Source organism: Prinia subflava, chromosome 1 (genome assembly GCF_021018805.1).
Source record: "Prinia subflava isolate CZ2003 ecotype Zambia chromosome 1, Cam_Psub_1.2, whole genome shotgun sequence".
NCBI classification, from domain to species: Eukaryota; Metazoa; Chordata; class Aves; order Passeriformes; family Cisticolidae; genus Prinia; species Prinia subflava.
Genome location: NC_086247.1, coordinates 44,948,651 through 44,969,695, shown reverse-complemented (window position 1 = coordinate 44,969,695; position 21,045 = coordinate 44,948,651). Strand labels below are relative to the sequence as shown.

Here is a 21,045-nt window from a genome sequence, read left to right as displayed (position 1 = left end):
CATGAGGAGTAAATCCTTAGAGTCACTTATACTAATATGGAATCAGGTTAGATCCAAAAGGTCAAGAGCCTTCAGAAGAGAGAGTTAATGCTGAAGACGCTCATGAGGTCTCAGTAACTTCAGGAGTGACATACTTAGCACAGAGCCTGTCAAAGCCAATATTCTGTGTGTGACTCACTGCACTGTCTGTCCCACTGTATGGTTTGATTTTCATGTTTTTAAAATGTATATCTCTAGTGTTTTCATCACAGACTAACATTGTTGATAAAACAAAGACAATGTTTAATTTTTTTTAAAAAAGCCCATTAGTAGAGAATCACGAGTCTTGCACTAAATGTTTAGCTTACAGTTAAAGACACTATCTAAAGAAAAGTGGCCTGGCAAAATTCAGAAAACATTGACTTTTTTTCCTTTTAAAAGTATTATTAAATTTTGAGACGTGTTCCATCAAATCTAAATGATTTGGTTGAACTATTTTGTGATTTTCTGAATTTGCATGATTAATACATTATGAAAAGGAAAAATACACTCAGTGAAACATTCCGTTTGGATGTTCGTACAACCTGTGCCAGAAACAACAGTGACATTTGTCTCAAAGGTCTGAGCCTTTATCCATGTCCTGGTTTCAGCTAGGATAAAATAAATTTTCTTCTTAGTAGCTGGTACAGTGCTGTGGCTTGAATTTAGTATGAGAATAATGCTGATAACACACTGATGTTTTAGTCGATGCTCAACAGTGCTGACTCTGAGTCAAGGACTTTTATACTACCCATGCTCTGACAGCAGGTTGGTGTGCAAGAAACCAGGATGAAGCATATCCAGGACAGCTGACCCAAACTGGCCAAAGGGATATTCCATATCTCAGAGCACCATGCTCAGAGTACAAACTGGGGCAGTAATCCATGATGGGGCCAATCACTGCTGGGGGATGGACTGGGCATCGGTCAGCAGGTGGCGAGAAATTGTGTATCACTTATACTTCTTGGGTTTTATTTCTCTCTCTCTCTCACTCTCTCCTTTTCATTACAACTACTAATAATTTCATCGCTATTATAATAAATATTATCATTATTAATGTTTTTAGTTTTATTTTATTTTGCTTAGTTTCAATTCTTAAATTGTTCTTATCTCAACCCTCAAGGTTTAATTTTTTTCTTTCAAATTTTTTTCCCTCCAGAGGGGCCGGGAGGAAAATGAGCAGCATGATGTGTGCTGGTTAGCTTCTGGCTGAGGTTTGACAACAAGAGTAGGTGAAGGTTTGTGTTTATTTTTTTTTCCTTATTCTGCGAAATATTTTTCAAATATTTGACAGGCTTTCAAACTAGCAGTATTCAAGGCACAGAAACCTTTGTTGTGCCAAGGCAAAAAGTAGCAAAGCCCAAATCAAGTTGCTCAGATTTCATGTCAGATTTGTAGCGTGTTTCTCTTCTGAAAGAGTAATTATTTCAGTAATTGTTTTTAACACTGTAGTGTCACTTAGATAAATTGAAATATTTTGAATAATCACCATATGATACTATAGTACTTTATTTTAAGACTGGTCCTATTCCCAGTTCCAAGAATAACAATGCCTCATTGACAGATTACTTTGGATTTGTCCACACTAGGAAACTGAACCAAGAAACTGCAGCTGCTATGATTAAATATATACTTATTTGTTGTGATTTTCCAGTCCAACTCTTATCCCTTACTCACACAAACTCTCCCTATTTTGGTTATTATGGTGTAATTACCATATATTGGAAGCTAAAGAGAAATTCCAAAAGAGGTTTCTGATGGAAAAGGATAAATGAATTTCCTTAAAATCTTCAGCAATTCTGTAGAAATCATTTATCTTGTTAATATAAAGTCTAGGGTAGAGCATCTTTCCATGTTTGGCAGTACAAATTTCAAAGCAATATTCCAAGGTGCCTGAAATGGTTTCAGCAGAACAAAGTTTTGCTGAAAAAGTTTTCTGGTTTTCCACATAGTCCAGTGCAAGGAAGCATAACAGCTCACAGAATCACTGAATCAATATTGCAAGTCCATTCCCTTAAGTTCTGTTTGGACAGCTTTAGAGGAAGGTTTTTATCAGGCAGAAGGTTGCTTCTGGCCTTGGAGTTGCAAATTTTGCAATTGCTATGGGGCCTAATTGCTATGGGGAGAAGAGGCATAAGTTTGATAATTCAGTGCCTCCAGCACAATTAGAACTTTGCCTGTTTCATTGCACCACATGCAACCATTCCTCATATACAACCAAACTCAGTCCTGGAAACAGCTCTTCACAGTTACCTTAGATTACTTTCCTGTCAATGCTGCATTTTTTCCAGCCATAACATTCACTTTATCTCATTCAGGTGTAAACAAAACTGTGTCCATTCTTTTGCCTATTTAATCAAAGCAGTTTTTCCTTCTTTTCTTCCGAGTCTGGCTAAATTAACTGAAATGACCTGCAAGGTTGTTGCTATCTCCAGACTGGATCAGAGAATGTAGGCATTGCACTACCATCTGCTTTAATCCCATTACAGCCATGTCACTCCTAGGCCTTCATTGTGATTAGACAATTAGATACCAATGGCTTTCTAATGGATTTATTACAAGGCATTAGCTCATGAAAATTCTGCAGTGCTAGCTGCTTGCCTTTTTGTTATAATGAGAAATGAAACACTGTCATGGGAATCTGTTAATTTAATAGCTTCCATAACAATGTTAGGAGTGGTAGTGGAAGAAATTAAACATGATTTGCTGCTGAGGCTAACCTGCTCTGTGACTTTGCCTTGTGGCTATTTGAAGCATTTTAGCTATTAGATAAGCAAAGGTGATTGACCAAACTTTAAAATGAATGTGGTTTTTTTGATTTTCACTCAAGAAAAGTGAGTTACTGAATGTTGTCACATTCAGAATTAGTCAGTAGTTTAGGAGCGATGGTGAAGGGGAGGTGTTTTGTTATGGCCTCTGAAAATACTAGCTAGAGGTTAGCTTATCAGGAGGAGATGGGAACTGGTGGCATCTTTCATCTGTGTGCAAGTCACTCCTATTTTGTCACAAATATGTGACAGACACTTGCAAAAGTAAGACCCAGGGTGTTGTGAACTTTCCTCAGCACTTTCATTGGTTTGAGCTTAAATGTCTCACATCTTGTGTGTGAGACACCAGAGCACTTCAGCTCTTAACACACCTTAAACAATCAACCAGGCAGTTGATTAACTAACAGTAAAATGTGTACCTTTCAGAAAGTCTTAATTATGATCTTGATTGCCATGCCATGTGCCAAGGAACAAATGGGCTCAGAGTGGGTAGTGGGTAAAATCTTCCAAATATAGTAATGGGTATTTACTGGCTTTTTTTTTTTTTTTTTTTTTTTTTTTTTTTTTTTTTTTCTGGTTTTTTTTTGTTTTGTTTTGTTTTGTTTTTTTTTTCATGAGACCGGTGGGCAGATGTGCATCACCACAGAACCAGTACTCATTTTTCACTCTTCTTGGCAGATGGAGAGAAGCCAAGGACTGAGTATGCGTCTAAGATTTTATTACCTAATATTTCCTTCTGCCTGATTCCTGTCAGGCAGCTGTGAGACTCCCTGGGTGGCTGATATGTGTGAGCTTGAATGGCTGTGGTCGTGACCACAGACATTTTGTGCATAAAGGCTTTCATACTCTAATCCTGTCTCTTGAGTGTTCTTCAGAGGCATTTAAAAGAAAAAGGATGATTTAATGTATATTAACATCTGAACCCAATTAGCTGAGCTAATGAGAAAGGTAAACAAACAAGATGTCCAAGAATTCACCCCTTCTCTGGATCTACAAAGCTCTGAGAATTGATGAAACATTGAGATTTCCCCACGATTTAAAAGTAACTGGTAACTAGGCAGATTATTTTAAAGTCAGGCATACTGACTCAAAGCTTTGTGCTATGTTTTGCAGATATAACTGCCTTGCTGTTTACTTTGTTACATGGATTTTGCCAGCATCCACTGCATTAAAAAAGGGACTTCTCTGGCTCCCCTGGTCAGCTTCAAAATTTACAATTTCAGTGAAATTGTACTGTTCCAAGAAGGAGCTAACAATATTTTTTCCTTCTCTTTTTGTTTGAAGTCTTTTCATCTCCAGCATAAAAAATTCTGGTATACAACATCCCAACTCTTTGTTTTGATAACACAAAAATCCTGTAATATCAACAATTTCAGATTTAAAAATATGCAATGTATGTATACATATATTAGTGTATAAACACAGTGTCTTAAAATTAATGTTAACATTTAATCTAAATGTCAAATAAAATGAAGTAGGGTGATTCATTTGAAATGAAATGTTTTGGCATTATCAGACTGAAATAAGAAGGGTGAAATGATTAATTTTGACACTTTCCTGTGGAAAATTTCTTCAAAATTGAAATGTTCATGTAGAACAACTTGATTTCAACAAAACTGAATTTTTGGAGTTGTACGATGTTCCGCTGAAACATTTTTGAGCAGCTGTAGGTGGAGCCTGTCTGTATGTTTATCTCTGTTAGTAAACTTACCTTTCAGGCAGATGAAGGCTACTAGGCATATTAAATCCACCATTCACTTTGGAAACTGTTCATGAATTATGCAACTTCATCTGAAGCCAGAGTCACACTGTGACAAGACAGGGTCAGACCACAGCATGAAATATTTTGATATGTGTCCTCCACTAACAAGACTCTCACACAGAACTAGCATAAACATCCCTCCACCTAGAATGATATCAGTATTAGGAAATTTTCCTCCAGGAGGTATTTGGGCATCAAATGTGCCTAGCATATCATCCAAAAGGAGAATTTGGGAGCTATGGCATTTCCTAACAGCTTTACGAGAGCATTTATCCGACAAAACCAAACATGAAAAACTTCTGCATAGTGATTCATCACCAATTTAATTTCATAATATGGATGATCACTGGTGACTGTTCTTATTGTGGCACTTGGTTTGCATTGCAATACAAAAGGATACCATTTTCAGAATATAAACCCACAAGATATAAAATACATTGGAGGAATGACTTTATGTCCTAAGTCAGACAAAAATCACACTTGTAAGCTGTGAGAGTAAACATGAAGTGAGTATGTGAATCAAATAAAGAAAGCTGTGCCCATGTTAAAGATGATGAATCCTAGCAGCAGGAGCAGCTGTAGCCCAGATATGATTTGGCACCACGATCCATCACCCTGTGGCACAAGGGTGGCTGCTGGGATGGGACATGGACCCGACTGGCCAAGGGGCAGTGCAGGGCATGATGCTGTGGTCTTGATTGTGGCCCCTGGTGGGTTCTGCAAGGCAGGGAAAATGCACTGCCTGGGGAGAAGGGATGCTGGAGGGCTGCTGGGGACACAGGGTGTCCTTCAGAGAGGGCGTGGGTGTGCATGGGTGCCCGTGTGTGTGACCAGTACCAGCTGGCACAAGCTGAAGATGGGCTTTAGAAATTCAGAAGTGTTTATTAATGGTTTGCATGTCTAGCATTGTGGTTTATCTGCTGAATTACATTGATCCTGAATGAACAGTGTACTGATTGCTTGTTAAGTACGTGCCATTAATAATTCAAAAAACTGCCTTGGTTAAATTACATGAGCAGATTTTGCCTGTGACAGATATAAATTGGATAGTTCGAATCTAGGCAACAGCTTTGAGACACAGTTTAAAATTTCCTGTACTTTCATTTATCCTTAAAACCACCAATGATTGATACAACTCTTCAATTTAACTGTATTACTATGTGGCTGTATTATTGAACAGCTTATTCCTTGACTGAAGTTCAAGAGTTATGTTCTGCAGCTTATATGTATTGCTTCCATATCAATTAAAATCTTAAAACTGCTATTTCAAATACCATTTGGTTTATAATGGATTCTGAGAGAAACTAAACCTGCCTTTTGATTAACAGTAAATTTTAATATACTGTTATTTTTCCTGATTTTCCTTTGGATTTTTAAATTTTTATTCTGTAAATTTATTCTCTGCATTCTTTCTCTAAGGTTTCTGTCCATGCAACATTAAAATAAAATTAAGAAAAAAGAAAAAAGAAAAAAGAAAAAAGAAAAAACAAAAACAAAACAAAAAACAAAAACAAACAAACAAACAAAAAACAACAACAACAAAAAAAACCCACACATGCAAAAAAACCCAAAAAAACCCCACCACCACAAAAAAAAAAAAAACACCCACAAGAAAAAGTAAAAAAGAAAGGAAGTCTTTTTTTAATCTAATTTTTTTTTTAATAAAGGTAAGTCTTGATATCAAGGTTCTTTTTGGGTTTTTTTGTGTCTTGACAGGGATTATGTAAACTCTTGCAGTAAGATTTAATATTTTCACACTACAGCTGACATAGAAAGACATGAAGTTCACATGGATGGTATAAAACTCAGAGATTCCTTTAATTTTTTTTTACTTTAATTTCTTGTTTTGAAGATGAAAAAGCCCCAAGTGAAAGCAAGACAATATCAGTTTATTGTTTATGGCATTTTATGGTCAAATAAATGCCCTCTAGCTTTCCACACTATTCGCCAACAACTGTCAACATCGAAAATAATGTCATGATGAGGGGGAATCAAGTCCTATGAATAAATAATGAAAACTATTTTCATTTTAACTTCAGTGTCACTATAGAACAGAGATGAAAACAACAACAGCAAAACCCAGCAGTAATTTCTCTAATGAGTAATAATAAAAATAAAAAATATTTGGATTCAGAAAGGTATAAAGCCCATCAGGAAGTACCCGACATGAATTGTAAAAGATGAATAGATGGGAATTTAGAATTATTCTATACACTAATGAAACAGTCAGTTATTATGGAACTCATTTGTGTTTTCACGGAGAGGCACAAGTAAAATGCTAGCTAGACTCAGTCAGCAATAGCACTTGCTCTTCTGTGAACATTTATAACAAACAATATGAATCTTTAAAATGGCATAGGAAAAAGGAACTATGTGGGGTTTATAAAATGCAAGTTTAAAACATATCTGTGGAAGCTTCTGATGGACTTCCAAGTGCATTTTTCCAGGGACAGCAATGAAGATAAGAAGCCGCAGGTAGAAAAGACACAACTGGGGAAAAAATATTGACTGGAAATATTGTGGGTTTGTTTTTATTTTTTTTTTCATTTGTCTAAGCATGAGCCAGAACTATATGGAATAACATTTAGTCCAATTTATGTATATAGAATGAAACTCCTGTAAGTTTGTAATAACATTCATTTCTGCTAACAGACAGTAAATAATTGCTTGGTGATTCAACTCCATAAGCAGTTTTATCAAGGTTGTTTAAGCCTTTCTTGTTAATTAACTTTCGCAGTAATGAGTTTACTTTTCCAAAGTCCTTCAAAATGTTTCTGCTGATTTTGAGCCTCTACAGTGCAGATCTGTCAGCCTAGCAATCAGCAAAGTAAAATAAACCTTTTTATGGAAAGCCATAGAAAGGAATATGAATTACAGAATTCAGGTCTGTCTACAGCTGTTTCATATTTTTTTCATATTCATTGAAATGTTGTTTTTCTAAAATGGCAGAGAAAGATATTTTTGCTGAGTCTGGAACTCCTCATAAAAATATAATAAGCACAACTATGGATGGTTTGGAAAGCTTTTCAGTTCCAAATCATGAAACAATTAGAAATATTTTGAAGTGATGCACCCTTCTGAGCCGCAACAAGTTTATATGAGTGTTTTATATCGGAATATGTCTCTGAATTTGAAAGCTGTCTTCCAGTCTATTCTTTAAAGTAAGAGTTTTATGAAATCTACCCCACCTCTTTTCATGGAAACCTCCTGATTTTGGTGAATTGGGTTAATATTATAGCAGTGCAGCATTTATTTACAGCAGTCATGATCATGTCATTCTGAATATACATACACTGCAAGTGTATGGATCAACTGTCTTCCAGATTATATATTTATTATCAATGCCTTTCGGGATAAGGTATAAGTCCTCAGGATAACTTTTTTTGATTTAGCTCAGGGATAAAAAATTTGAGTGAGAGTTTAGGGCTTGAGTCTACTCACAGAGAGATGGGAGGTTCAAATTAGAATGACAGCACATGGTTTTATTTGGTGAGAAATTGGTGTGGGTTTACAGTAAGGAGGTGAAAGAAGGATAAATAAGGAGTATGAGGGCCTGATATGAGGAAGTAAAAAATTTTATTAAATTATGATAAATACTTTTTGCTCTATGTTTTTTATTTTCTTGAAAAGTTAATCATTTACAAATGTGTATCAAATCCCATAAGTGTAACAGGTTTTCTCTTAATGGTATTAGGATTTGATATTAGATACTAGAAGAATTCGTTTGAAATTGCTTTAGTGAAGATAAATACTTTTAAAGATAATTTACAAAGATGGAATAAAAAGACTTTGATGAGGTACCTCTGGGAGTCCCAAATTCCATGGAAAAAGGGTTGGGTTCCAAATACGTTGGAACAACTCCAGCTGCCAGTAACAATGGTTAAAAAACCCCACTGTCGCAGATAGTTATCCTTGCATTTAGTGAGAAAAGCAAATCTATGCCTTAGTGTATCTTTTCTGTGAAACTCTACCGGTTTCTTAATGAAATCTTTGTATTATGTATTACTAGTAAGCTTGAATCCTTAAAAGACAAGTGTGTTAAACAAGAAAGAAAACAAAAACAAAAAAAAAAAACCAAAACCAAAACCAAAACCAAAACCAAAACCAAAACCAAAACCAAAACCAAAACCAAAACAAAAACAAAAACAAAAACAAAAACAAAAACAAAAACAAAAACAAAACTATTTAGTGCAGGGCTAAAAGTCAATAATATCTCATAATGACATCAGGTATGAAGGTATGGGAAACATTATGTAATATAACTTTGAGAATTGCTTAAACCTCAGGGATTTTTTGAAATGCTTATAAGTGAAAGAAGAAACTGATACCAATTAATGGGATAATAGTGCAACACAATTTGCTTCTGGTTTGGTATTGGCAACATTGCACCGTTAAGAACTGAAGAAATGACATCTAAAACACATACCAAAGATGAGATATGAACCTTCTGAAAAGAAGATAATGAATGTATGGTACTCTGATACAGCAGCTTTTATTCAGCATATGTGCCACAACATATTCTCACATCAAATTGCATGTTTCTTTTAAGTAACTGAAAAGTGTTGTTTAGTGCTTGAGCACTGAAAAAATTCTAATATTTGCCATAGTAACCCTTACAATGTCTCCAGCTATTCTAATGGGAACTAAAGGTACCATGAAGGAGGCCCAAGAAAATTCTAAGCTTAGCAGTTCTGTGAAATACAGGAGAATGCAACTAAAAATGCAGCCCTTTTATCCGAACCACAGTGAGAGCAGAAGGGAGGACAGAAGCAACCTAGAAAAACAGCCTGAAGGCAGTAAATAGAGAATATGTAAATTAATTTTAAAACAACACAGTCTATTTTTATTTATTTTACTTTTAAAAAGCTATGTTAAACAATATTAGAAAATAATGATAAAAGAAAAAGGCAATTTGCTGAGCAGCAAGGTTTAGTGGGGTTATCTTGCACTTGGAAAGCTGCTCTAATTCTGCTGTGTGAGATTTATTCTGGTCGCTGGCAGGGTTCAATACAATTATGGGAGTTTCTATAGACTTAAACCATTCTTGTTATTAAATTCTCATCATTGAATCAATCCTGGCCTGGGTTTAAATGAACTTAAAAAACCCAAACAGAATATTTATTGCAAAACTATTAAATGTTAAACATGTCACACTGGTTTTCTATGCTTGTATGAAATCATCAAGCACAGTTCAGACAATGAGGCTCTGTTTACTTAGCAGCTACATTTGAACAATATTCTATTCTTCTGTATTTTAACCTGACACCCTATTTATAATAAACAGTGTTGATCAAAATAAAAATAAAATACATTTTTCCAAATTCTGTTTTGAATAAGGGCAGAGTCTTGATCAAGGAAGAGCAGTTATGGCCTTCCATCATAATAAATTAAATGAGACCTTCCTCAAAAGTCTTCAGCATCTGCTTAACAAACCCTTTGTTGGTATTGGTCACTGTCACTTTGCCAAATTTGTAAACCAACCTTCCTTCCTTCCTTCCTTCCTGCCTTCCTTCCTTCCTGCCTTCCTGCCTTCCTTCCTTCCTTCCTGCCTTCCTGCCTTCCTTCCTTCCTGCCTTCCTTCCTTCCTGCCTTCCTTCCTTCCTTCCTTCCTTCCTTCCTTCCTTCCTTCCTTCCTTCCTTCCTTCCTTCCTTCCTTCCTTCCTTCCTTCCTTCCTTCCTTCCTTCCTTCCTTCCTTCCTTCTTCCCTCCCTCTGATTTTTTATATATTTTCATATATTGTCTGATTGATGACCCTGTGCCATCAAGTGCCCTAATACCATAGAGATGTTTCCAAAGTGGCCAGCAGTCAGACTTTTTTTTTTTCCCTACTGAAAAAGGTCTTTTGAAAGATAAACTGAGTAGCTGAAACATGCATGTCTCCATGTTGCTAAAGTTTGGAGAAATCTTTCATGGATTAATCCATAGGAGATGACTAATATCAGGGACAGTGACTAATATTAAAGTTACTTCTTCCTGCTTCTTCTTATTGTAATATTTGCACTACAATATCACTTTTTCTTCAGTTTTTTGTCCTTTTCAACAGGCATTCTTCATCTTCTTAAATATTTATGCTAATAATCTCATAATGTACAATCACTTCAGTCTAGCAATTATCAAACTACAAAAATGTTGCTTTACAGCAAACTGTACACAGATGATGTAGAAATGATTAATATCTCTAGTATTGTTCATTTGTTACTATGGAAATACTGTTTCTCTATAGAGCTATTAGTAAACACTGTATTAGTGATGCAGCCAATGACAGAGAAAGCCTTGGCAAGCACAGTAGTAAAATTAAGATGTATATTGTTAGAGATCTGCAGTTTCAGCATAAATGCATAGGAATTTGTTTATTTCCCTCGCCTTTCTACATTAAAAATATCCAGTTCAAGTGCAGCCTATTTGGGCACAAACTTTACAAGGTAGCCATTGAAATACATTATAAAATATGCATTCTAACTCAAAAGAGATCTTGGGAAAAAAATAAGAAACTTTACCATTTTTGTTATCCATGTAAGTAGAAGTGTATTTTCTTTACTAGATATAATTGATATAGATATACCTACCAGAAATACCTGTAAGTTTGGTTTTGTTTTGTTACCAGAGTTAATATTCTTCGGCCTTCATGTGACACAGAAAAACCCTTCTGTATATATCATCAATATTTCTTTACCTTGCATATAATCACAAGATTAGGAGGGAAAGAGAAATCTGGAACACTAAATAGTTCCTCTAAGGTTTCACTGTGAGCACATTTGTTACTTTCTGATGTCTGAACTTTCCATTCCTAGTGTTCAGAATGGCCAAATTATGTTTTCTTCTCTAGAAGCTGTTAGCATCAGGGAAAAGATGGAAATATTTTCAGTGTGAAAATAATTTTTTGTTTTAAATTGCAATATGTTTTATGGCTTGGTATCTCCTTATTTGCACATATACATTCTGGGAGACCAGTGTTTAACTCATTCTTCCAGTGTCAGTGCAGAAGGGTTGTCAAATACCTATCTATAATATTTCCCCAGAACACGTCATGTTCACTGTCCATGAACATCATGAAAGCTACTTCATTACTCTCTTTCAATTCTCCTGTAGAACACTTTTGAAGAGATGACCCAAGCAAAACTCAGTGTGCTGGGTATTGGCAGGAATGACCGCTGCTGATCCGCTGGTCTTCTGAGCATCTCATGTTCTTTTCTGCACCACATTGCCTCCTGCTCTTGTTTCAAACATGCCTGCAAAACAAAGATATCTCAAGTACATGAAGAAACCTGGCTGGGATTAAATGGGGATCAGCATGGCCTACTTTACGCACATAAGTGTATCAGCTCACCAAACACTTACTATTTGTTTTGTTTTTCTGATTTGTTTTATATTTTCTGGCTTAGAGAAGCAATGGCTTGTGACTGGCTCTATACACATCAATAGCAGTACTAATAATATATACTGATAAATTCATATACATTTTAGAGAGGGAAAGTTCCATTATCCTCTCTAACTACAAAAATACTATGATTCTAAATAATGTGATTTCTATTTATAATCAAACATTTTCTTTATTAAGAATTAGAATAGGGGATAAATTATTTGAAGATAAAACTTCATTGCATCATGTGGCATTATGTGTGTGGCTGGTCCTTCCCTCTGGTCACAGGAAAAATAAACTGAAGTTTTGTAGTCTTTGGAAACAAGATCTGTATTCTATGCTGTGATGGAGGCATCTTTGCAAAATACATTAATTTATTTCTAGTATTTCCAGAATTTAGCTGAAAAGACTGAGAATGCCACATGAATGGAGTTCAGTGATCCTTCATGCAAATACCCATAGAAGATACACTGAAAAAGAAAACCTGTAAGGCTTGTCATGCAAACTTCATGAAGTTCAAGAAAGTCACTTGCAAGGTCTTGCACCTGAGTCAGGACACCCACCAGTATGAATACAGGCTGTGGGATGAATGAGTTGAGAGCAGCCCTCTGGAGTACCTTGGAGATACTAGTAGGCAAAAAAAAAATTCATGACCTGGAAATGTGCACTGGCAGCCGAGAAAGAGAGCCATATCCTTGGCTACACAAAAAGAAGTGGGACCAGCAAGTCGGGGGGGTGATTTTTTTCACTCTATCTATTGTGAGACTTCACCCTCAGTACTATGTGCAGCTCTGGAAGACGTGGAAGTGTTGGAACAGGTCCAGAGAAGAGCCACAAAAATATTGAGAGATCTAGAGCATTTATGCTTTGAAGAAAGGTTGAGAAAGATGAGGTTGTTTGGCTAGGACAACAGAAATCTCTTGGGAGAACATATTGGAGCCTTTCAATATATAACAGAGAATTGTTAGAAACATGTACAGAGGCTTTTTGCCAAGGTCTGTAGTGACAGGACAAAGGACAATGGATTTCAACTAAAAAAGGGTACATTTAGAGTAGATTCTTTACTGTGAGGTAGGTGAGGCACTGGAATAGGTTGCCCAGAGAACCTGTGGATGCCCCATCCCTGAAAGAGTTCAAGGCCAGGCTGAATGGGTTTTTGAGCAACCTGGTCTAGTGGGGAAGTGTCCCTACTCTGACAGGGACAGGGAGTTGGAACTAGGTGATCTTTAAAGATCCTTTCCAATCAAAAGTGTTCTAGTTTCTATAATTTGGGGGGGCAGTTAAATGAGTAGGAGGATGGTGTTCTATAAAATTTGTTTGTATGAATGAGCCATGGCAATACGGAGTTCTAATAGGTAGTCAAAATTATTTTTATGTGTATGATTTCAGGCACATGCTTTTAAATGTGAGATAATAAAAAATGCTCACTGCGACACTGACCTGGAGGAGCTCCATAAAATCACTTAATGGTCTACATCACAGCTTCAAATGATTCAGTTCATTAGAATTAATGAGGGGTGGTAGATCTGGAAAAGATTTCATATTGGATATAGTCACAGTCATTTGCTCTGTTCACTAAATAATTATGTTATCTCACTGGCACAAATCTTTCAATTTTAACATAAGATTTTAAGCTGCCTCTTTTAGAGTTTGTTTTGATAACCTTTGTTGGATGCAATAGCCAAAATAGTTCACTCTGAGGAATAATATATAATTTAAAAAGGCATAAAAATATGCTGTTCCAGTTCCCAAATTACACAATTTTAAAATGTTATATTATGCATAAACAGCTTTGATGAATCCATTTAGCCATTCAGATTGTATTATGATGTTTAGATTTCATAAACTTTGGGATTTCTGTAGAACTCAGGGAGAGAAGTCAACTAACTTTTAAATAATTTACTTAGCAAAATTAAAAAAAAAAGAAAAGTCTTCTTAGACCTAGTGTTATAAAGGAATATCTACATTGAAGGTGCTTTTGTATAATCAACATTAATGCAAGAAAAACTATTTAGATTCTTGTGGGAACCTGAAACACATTTCATCTGGCTCTATCATTATGGAAATTTTGACCATTGGCTCTTAATTAAGTGTTCTCATTTACATGATGAAAGTTCATGAATTTTACTTTATTTAAGCTGCTTTATAAGGAGCAATATATTGCGCTGCAATAAACAGGGGAAAAAAATGAAGACCTTAGCACTTATATTGCATATTTAACATGCAAAAAGGACTTCCTTAGGTCTAAAGCAACCACGGCTAGAGGTAGCAGTTGCCACTGTGTTCAGCTGAAGTAAAGTCTTTCTGAGAAATCCAGTGCTGGTCCTATCAGCTAAATTACTGAAACTAATCTCATGGTTGATGAGATAGTGGCAGTTGTGACCAGCCCAGGGCACTAAGGCAAGAAGACTCAAAAGGGCAAGGATCTTTTGTAACAGTGCACTTTTCAACTCTGATAGCTAAGAAAGAGGGTGTTCAAATGATCATAGACATTGCAGAAATTACAGAGCCATGTCTCATTTCATTAAAACCGAACAAAAATTCATCTTTTTACAAGATTGTCATTGTTCAATTAAGAACCTATGTACACTGCAAGGGAAACTTGGATGAGTTGAAATCCAAATTAGAATATAAAAATTAGCTATTTCTAGAAAAAAATCCTGCCAGCTTAAACGAAACCTTGAGGATGGTGATCTGAACGTGTTAGACTGAATATAGGTTACAAGTATTATCTACCCTGAGATTATTGGTCTCTGACCTTATCCTGGGGCTAGCTGTGAAGCCTGACTGGATATTAGCATATATAATGAGAAAATACATCATATCATTGACTTAATCAAAATATGATAATTAATCATTGCTGTATCTGCCTTTGGGAACAAAATTTTTCTAAATGTTAATTAGCCTACAAACGTAACCAGTGAGCTTTTTAATCTCCTTTACCTCTTTATTAGCCTATGAGCTAAGTACCTCAAGAGAGCCTCAATTTCTGCTTCCTCATTTTGACTCCTTGTATTTTGCCCAAGTATCAGACAACTGGGTCTCCTTCTTAAAAAGTATCGAGTCCAGTGCTCTGTGAAGAACAAAAATGAAAAAAAAATTTGAAGAAGCCAGAACCAGAACTGACATTCTGCCTGCTAAGTATGTTAAAACTATATGATTTGTGTTTTAATTCAGTTTATGACTCTGATGAAATTATTCATTCAATGTTTACAAATCTGATAAGTTCTTGCAACTAATTTTTCACTGTTGAAATAAGTGTAATAAGCGTTATTTATATCACTCAGTTTGCTTCAGATCAGATTTGCTATCATGAAGCAGTAAAAACTAACTAACCAAACACACAAGCAAACAAAAATCCCTCAAAAAACAATCCCAAAAAAAAGACAGGAAACGGGAGCTGGCTCAGTAGGGATTCCTTGAAGTTCAAGCTGTGAATTACTTTGACAAAGCAGGGACAAGGGAGACAAAAATTAAAGAGAGGTTGTTATTGAGAAATAAAATTGAGAGTTTTCTAAATATTTTTAAAGGCCAATGAAAACTTCTGTCCATAAAAAGAAACTTCAGAAGGTAACTCTAAAAAAATATCAGACCACATTTGTAGTTTCAGTCATTAAGGTAAGTAGGTTCTCAGGTTTTTTATTTTTTTAGAACAGCTCTCAAGAGATTCATAAAAACAGAACTAAGACTCATGTTTTAGGCAGACAGGGTTTGCAAATATCTTTAAGCTGTACAGATCCAAACATGAATCTTGTTTTGATTCTTTCAAATCTCCAGGTTCTTAAGGTGCAGATTCCAGTAATTTCTTGCCAAGCTGCAAAATTTGTCTTCTCTATATCCCCAAATCTCCAGGACTGGCTGTGTGACAAAAAGTTTCAGAAGCTCTCTCACCCTGTCATATTTAAGATCAGTCATTTCACACTGCCAGCAGGCCCTTTTTTAACACAGAACTAAAAGCGTTAGAAACACTTGCTTTTGCTAGAATCCCTTTTGGACTGTGTGATAGGACCAGGAAATGTGTGTATGATGAGATGCAATTTTTTTGAGATACAGTTGTCATTTAGAAAAATGTGAAAACCAAATATAAATAAAAATACAACCCTTCCTTCATATACATAATGTATATATTTATGCACACATGTAGAGATATAGATAGATAGATAGATAGATAGATAGATAGATAGATAGATAGATATACTAATTTTTCTGTGCAATGACTGTGTATGTTTCATAAATAAAGCTCCTAAAGGAATGAAAGAGATATTGCAATGCTATGCAATGGGCAATGTTTCTCTGGAAATATACTATTAATTACGGTGAATTCTCTCAGTATTCATGCAATATGTAATCCCTTAGGAATTCTGTTGTAATTTAGCATTAATTAATTTCTACCTACAACAAAGCATTCCTAAACTTGAAAAATGTAGTGCTTATTGCCTTTCTTGCTAACATCTCTGATTTTTTTCCGGCGTCTTTCTCCTTTTACCTCTAGTAGTCAGAAGGTTGTTATATGTATTTTTAGACATCAATACACAGAACTAAGATCTCCCTACTACCACTCAGACCCAAAGTAATTTGAATGCATTATTTATCCCCTGAGTAATTTGCCGTAACTAATCCTCACAAGCAGGTCTAATGCTGGATCCTCTGGGATTCTCCTCATTTCTGATTAATATGAACTGTGAATGCAGGTCCTGAAAAAATACACCAGTGGGGTACTGGTATTAGGCCTCTTCAATGCTGAAATCCAGGATTTTTGTTTTCCAGTACCAAGGGAGCTGTGTCAGGTTTGTGAAACACGTGAAGCCCTGTGACAGAGCTGGGGGAATTCTCCCACCCTGGCCTCCCAGGAGGGAAGCAGAAGAGTTCTGAAAGGTTTTGAACATGGGCTACACATAGCGACCCCCATCTGGTATTCTTTGATCCCAGACCTGAAACTGCTGGCTTATCTTTCCATACTTTGTGCCTCAGACATGTGGATAAAAGCCTCTTGTTAACCATTAGTAAATCTGTGTTTATGTGGTGGTGGTGTAACTGGAGCTCTCTCCCTGCAGAGGTGTGAATTAGCAAGGTAAATCTATGATGTGATGATGTTTCTTTCTCACTTTACCACTCAGCTGATCACACCATTGAACCTAACAGGGTGGCTACATCCTTTTAAGACAGTGTTTCAAATATTCCAGAGTTCAGAGAGGTTTTATTGTCTCTTGAACGTAACAGTAGGATTGCAGCTACCATATTATAAACCCAAATAACTCAGTATTTTGGGATTCAGGAGATTGTCTTTGTTGAAGTGTTTTCTTTTTTTCCTCTCTCTTTCAGATGAAATGTATTTGAACTGTCACATTTTTCAGTCACATGAATGAGAAGAAAGAATTACACAGAGCTTTGCTCTTCTGACAGTACTCTTAAAACCTCCTTTATACTTCTTAAATACTGTTATCAATGCTTCTTAAAAGAAACACCTTTCAGTTAGAAGGCTTAAAAACTACACATATTTTTTATAACAACAGCCACTGATATTTTAGCAAAAAAACCAAAGTTTATAGCATACCAGAGAACAATAAAATATCAGGTCAAAGAAACAGTAAAAAATATAAACAAAATGTATTGTATTAAAATTACTAAATCTCAATTTGAAAACTAACTAGAGGACATTACCAGCCATTTTCCAAGCTACATCCACAGTCAGTTTGGTGGGACAATAACAAGGTAACAATTTCAATAAGATTTTAATGCAAGTCTTTAATGGAGACCCTATTATGGTACCATTTACGACGTGCACTAATGATGGCAAGATGATTTTAATATCACTCTAAAGGGATTCCATTAAGAAGCCATTACAATATGAAGCTGCAAAAGCAAAATACTTTCACAAGAAATCCATAGAGAGAGTGGGATGCTTCCATTACTGGTTCCAAAGTGGTATGATGGCACTCCAAGGATCTCGCTACAAGCCTATAGGGACCACACCAGCGTGTAAAATGATGATATGCATGATAAGCTTCTTTGCAGATAGACTTGTATTTCCATTTTAAAATAGCATTTTTTTTCTGAGACGGCAACAAAAAAGTCATCGTTAGAATCATGCCTTTTTTCTTCCTTGCATTCTAAGAAAATTTCATTTGCCTTAACAAGCAAAGACCTTCAGTCTTCCTTCCTTTTTAACTCTAACATGACTAGCTGTCATGTTTAAGAGATAAAGTGAGCTTAGTTCTATTTCTTTTAGGTAATGTTTGTTTACCAGAAATGTATCATTTACTTCAGCAGTCACCTAGCGATGTCAACATCAATAACCTGAGGTCTGTGCTATCATACAGTAGTCCCTTCAACTGACCCCACTAACAGGGACTGGTAAAACTGTAGGATATGAACTTATTTGGAAAATGTCCTAAACGTATAGAGAAAGTGCTGAATTGAAATAGTTAAGTTTGGTTATCTCTCTTCATTTGTAAGGCTAAATTCTTTCATAATTTTTTATGAAAAGTCCATGTTAGAATTGCTTGTGAAGGTGTTGATAGAACTTTTCATCAAGGGTAAAAAGTTCTACAAAAGTATGCCAAACTTGCCAAAAAACATAGCTAAGTGTCCTTTAGTAACATATTAAGAATGACATAGTTTACAGACTTCTTCTGGAAAATTTGCTGAAACTTCCCCCCTCCCTCTTCCCCATTCTGCTAAATTACAAAATTGCAATCAAAATTGGGGCAGGTGTGAGGGGCTGGAGGGGGTACACGTATGTGTATGATGTGAGTTTTTTAGTTTGGTTTAATTTTCCTAAGGTAAGGAATCTGAATGGACATTCCTTTCCAGAATCTTGGAAAAGTTTTGTTCAAATTTAGCATGAAGCTTTATTTCTAGAATGCTGAAGTCTTCTATGAAAGTGAATTACTATTTTTGTCTCAGCTCTGTATCATATATAGAAAGTTTCACTTGTAAAGCAGCATTCATCTTCAAAACCCTTTGTGAATATAAAAGTTTATAAATCTAAATAATTAAGTATTTCAAATACAGTGCATTTTTGTATGAGTTCTTGCCATGCAGAAGTCCAGATTTTTAAGAAACCCTTGTTCTCTTCTACAATGCTAATACAAGCAAATTTATTGCACATGCACCAGAAAGACACATTTTCAAAAATCACAGAACACACGAGGGTAAATTAAACTACATGCCCTGTTCCTGCTAATGCTCTTTGTCTGACATCTTACTAATTAATATGTTCAGCTCAACAGATCAAGGGCTTTTAGTTAAAGGATCTGTTACCACAGCATATTCCTCCCTTTCCTGGTTTTAACTAGCCGGCTTCCTCAGATCCTGTGGGGTTCTAGTCTTTTTTGGCTATTCTGTTATTGTATTTCCTAATTTTAAAACTGAATTAATGACTTTAAATTTCACAGCAGGTTACTAGTTTTAAAGTTGTAGAGTTGTAGAATTGTAGAATTGTAACAGTTTTAAAGTTGTAAGTTTCAGCAATATAGAAGGCATGTTAGAAGACATCAAAATAAAGTTATTAGTGCCCACACAAGAGGAAAATATGAAATGCTCTTTTTTTTACTACTGCTGTATCCAATGACTTCTTGCAGCACTGATACTGTCTACAAGAGTGAAAGAATCTTGACTCAAAATTCAAAATATTTATGTTAAAATATCATGAACTCACATCTTGCTGTAATTCCAGCTTGCATATTGTATCCAAAGTATTTAGAGGAATCTTGTCTAGAGTATTTCTATACTGCAACCAATATAGTAGTGTAGGTGTATAAAGCAGAAGTTGTTAACAGACCTGAATGTATTTAGAAAAGAAAGGTCAACTACAAGATGGTGTGAACTGCTTTTTGAAAAGAAAGTTTCTCTAGTCTGGAAACTTTCAAAATCACCTAATTCTTAACCAAGAATATGAAGAATTAGAGAGCACTGGGCTACATTGCATTCTTTGTATGATTTCTAACCTTGTAAGAGTTCAGACAGGCATACCAAATTTTATGCTAGCTATGTTTCTTTTTTCTTCTAAGAGGCCTTAATATTATTTCAACATAATTTTTCTCAATAGAATAAATTGAAGTAATTTTCATCCCAGCTCTTCCATTTATTTTTGTGTTGCAGATTTGGAATCTGTTTAGCAATCATTTCTTGGCTGTTTACAATCCTTGAAATGCTTGAAAGAGCTAATACTGTGTGTTTGTTTTATACACCATGTGGAACAGGCATGGAATTAAAGCACTGGTCGAGCTTCAACGCTGGCATTCCCAGCTTGCCTGACTGCAGCCCCCATGTCAGCAGAACGATCTCACAGAATCAAAAACAAGGGCAGAGGAGCCTCTAAAGCAGCCATGTGTTCTGTTGTTTCCACAATTGCAGTCCCTGCAGCCCACGAAGTTCGTGATGCTGTCCAAAAGATAGCAATTTGTGATTTGAAAATGGGGTTTTTGACATGATGTACTTATTTGACACTATAATACAATAATAGAGGAGGGGTAACGTGGCTGTTGCAAAATAAACTATCATTGGAAACAGTATCTTGTCAACAATTAAAGCATGGATACTGAAAACAGGAGAATTCGGGCTGACAAAATGATTGTATGTACTGAACTTGACAAGATGCATTTTAAGGGAGCAGTCACTTCCTTTCCATGGTTTCTTGAGATTCAAAATAAAGTGCTCTTCAAAAAAACTTGACTCACCTGGCTCTTTTGTGAGCACTGTAGACACAAAGAGTTTTAAGGTGTCTGTGTTTATGTCCTTATTGTATTTTTACTGCATGCTGCACAAAAACAAGTGATGCTATTTTCACTGTGTGAGATCTGGGAGAGAAGCAGCCAACTTGTAGCTATAACAAGAAGCAGCAATAACCATCACGACAGGCAAACTCTGGCAGATATTTTTGCTGTCAGCATTGTTTCTTAAAATAAAATCCTTTTTTGTTAAAAACTATCTTCACCCTCATGCCACTTTGATATCTCTGCTTTCCTTGCTGTCTTGGTTAAGGCCACTGGGAGTGTGACTTAAGGAGTTCCAAATTTGATATGGGTCCCTTGTGGAGGTACAACCAGAGTTCATATAGCTCTGATTTTTTCAATCTTCCTTTTTCTCAAGGGGAGTATAAATAGAAACCTGTTTGGCCACCTCTATAGATTTCT

General features: G+C 35.7%; 1 long non-coding RNA gene across 2 annotated transcripts in view; it reads left to right on the top strand.

Moving 5' to 3' along the window:
* The first annotated feature begins 665 nt into the window (after positions 1–665).
* The window catches only part of LOC134549481 (uncharacterized), a 91,043-nt gene continuing 70,663 nt past the window's right edge, over positions 666–21,045 (top strand). For both annotated transcript variants that reach the window (XR_010080118.1, XR_010080115.1), the window contains exon 1: positions 666–1,256. This is a non-coding gene — a long non-coding RNA (uncharacterized LOC134549481). The remainder of the gene's footprint in view (positions 1,257–21,045) is intronic.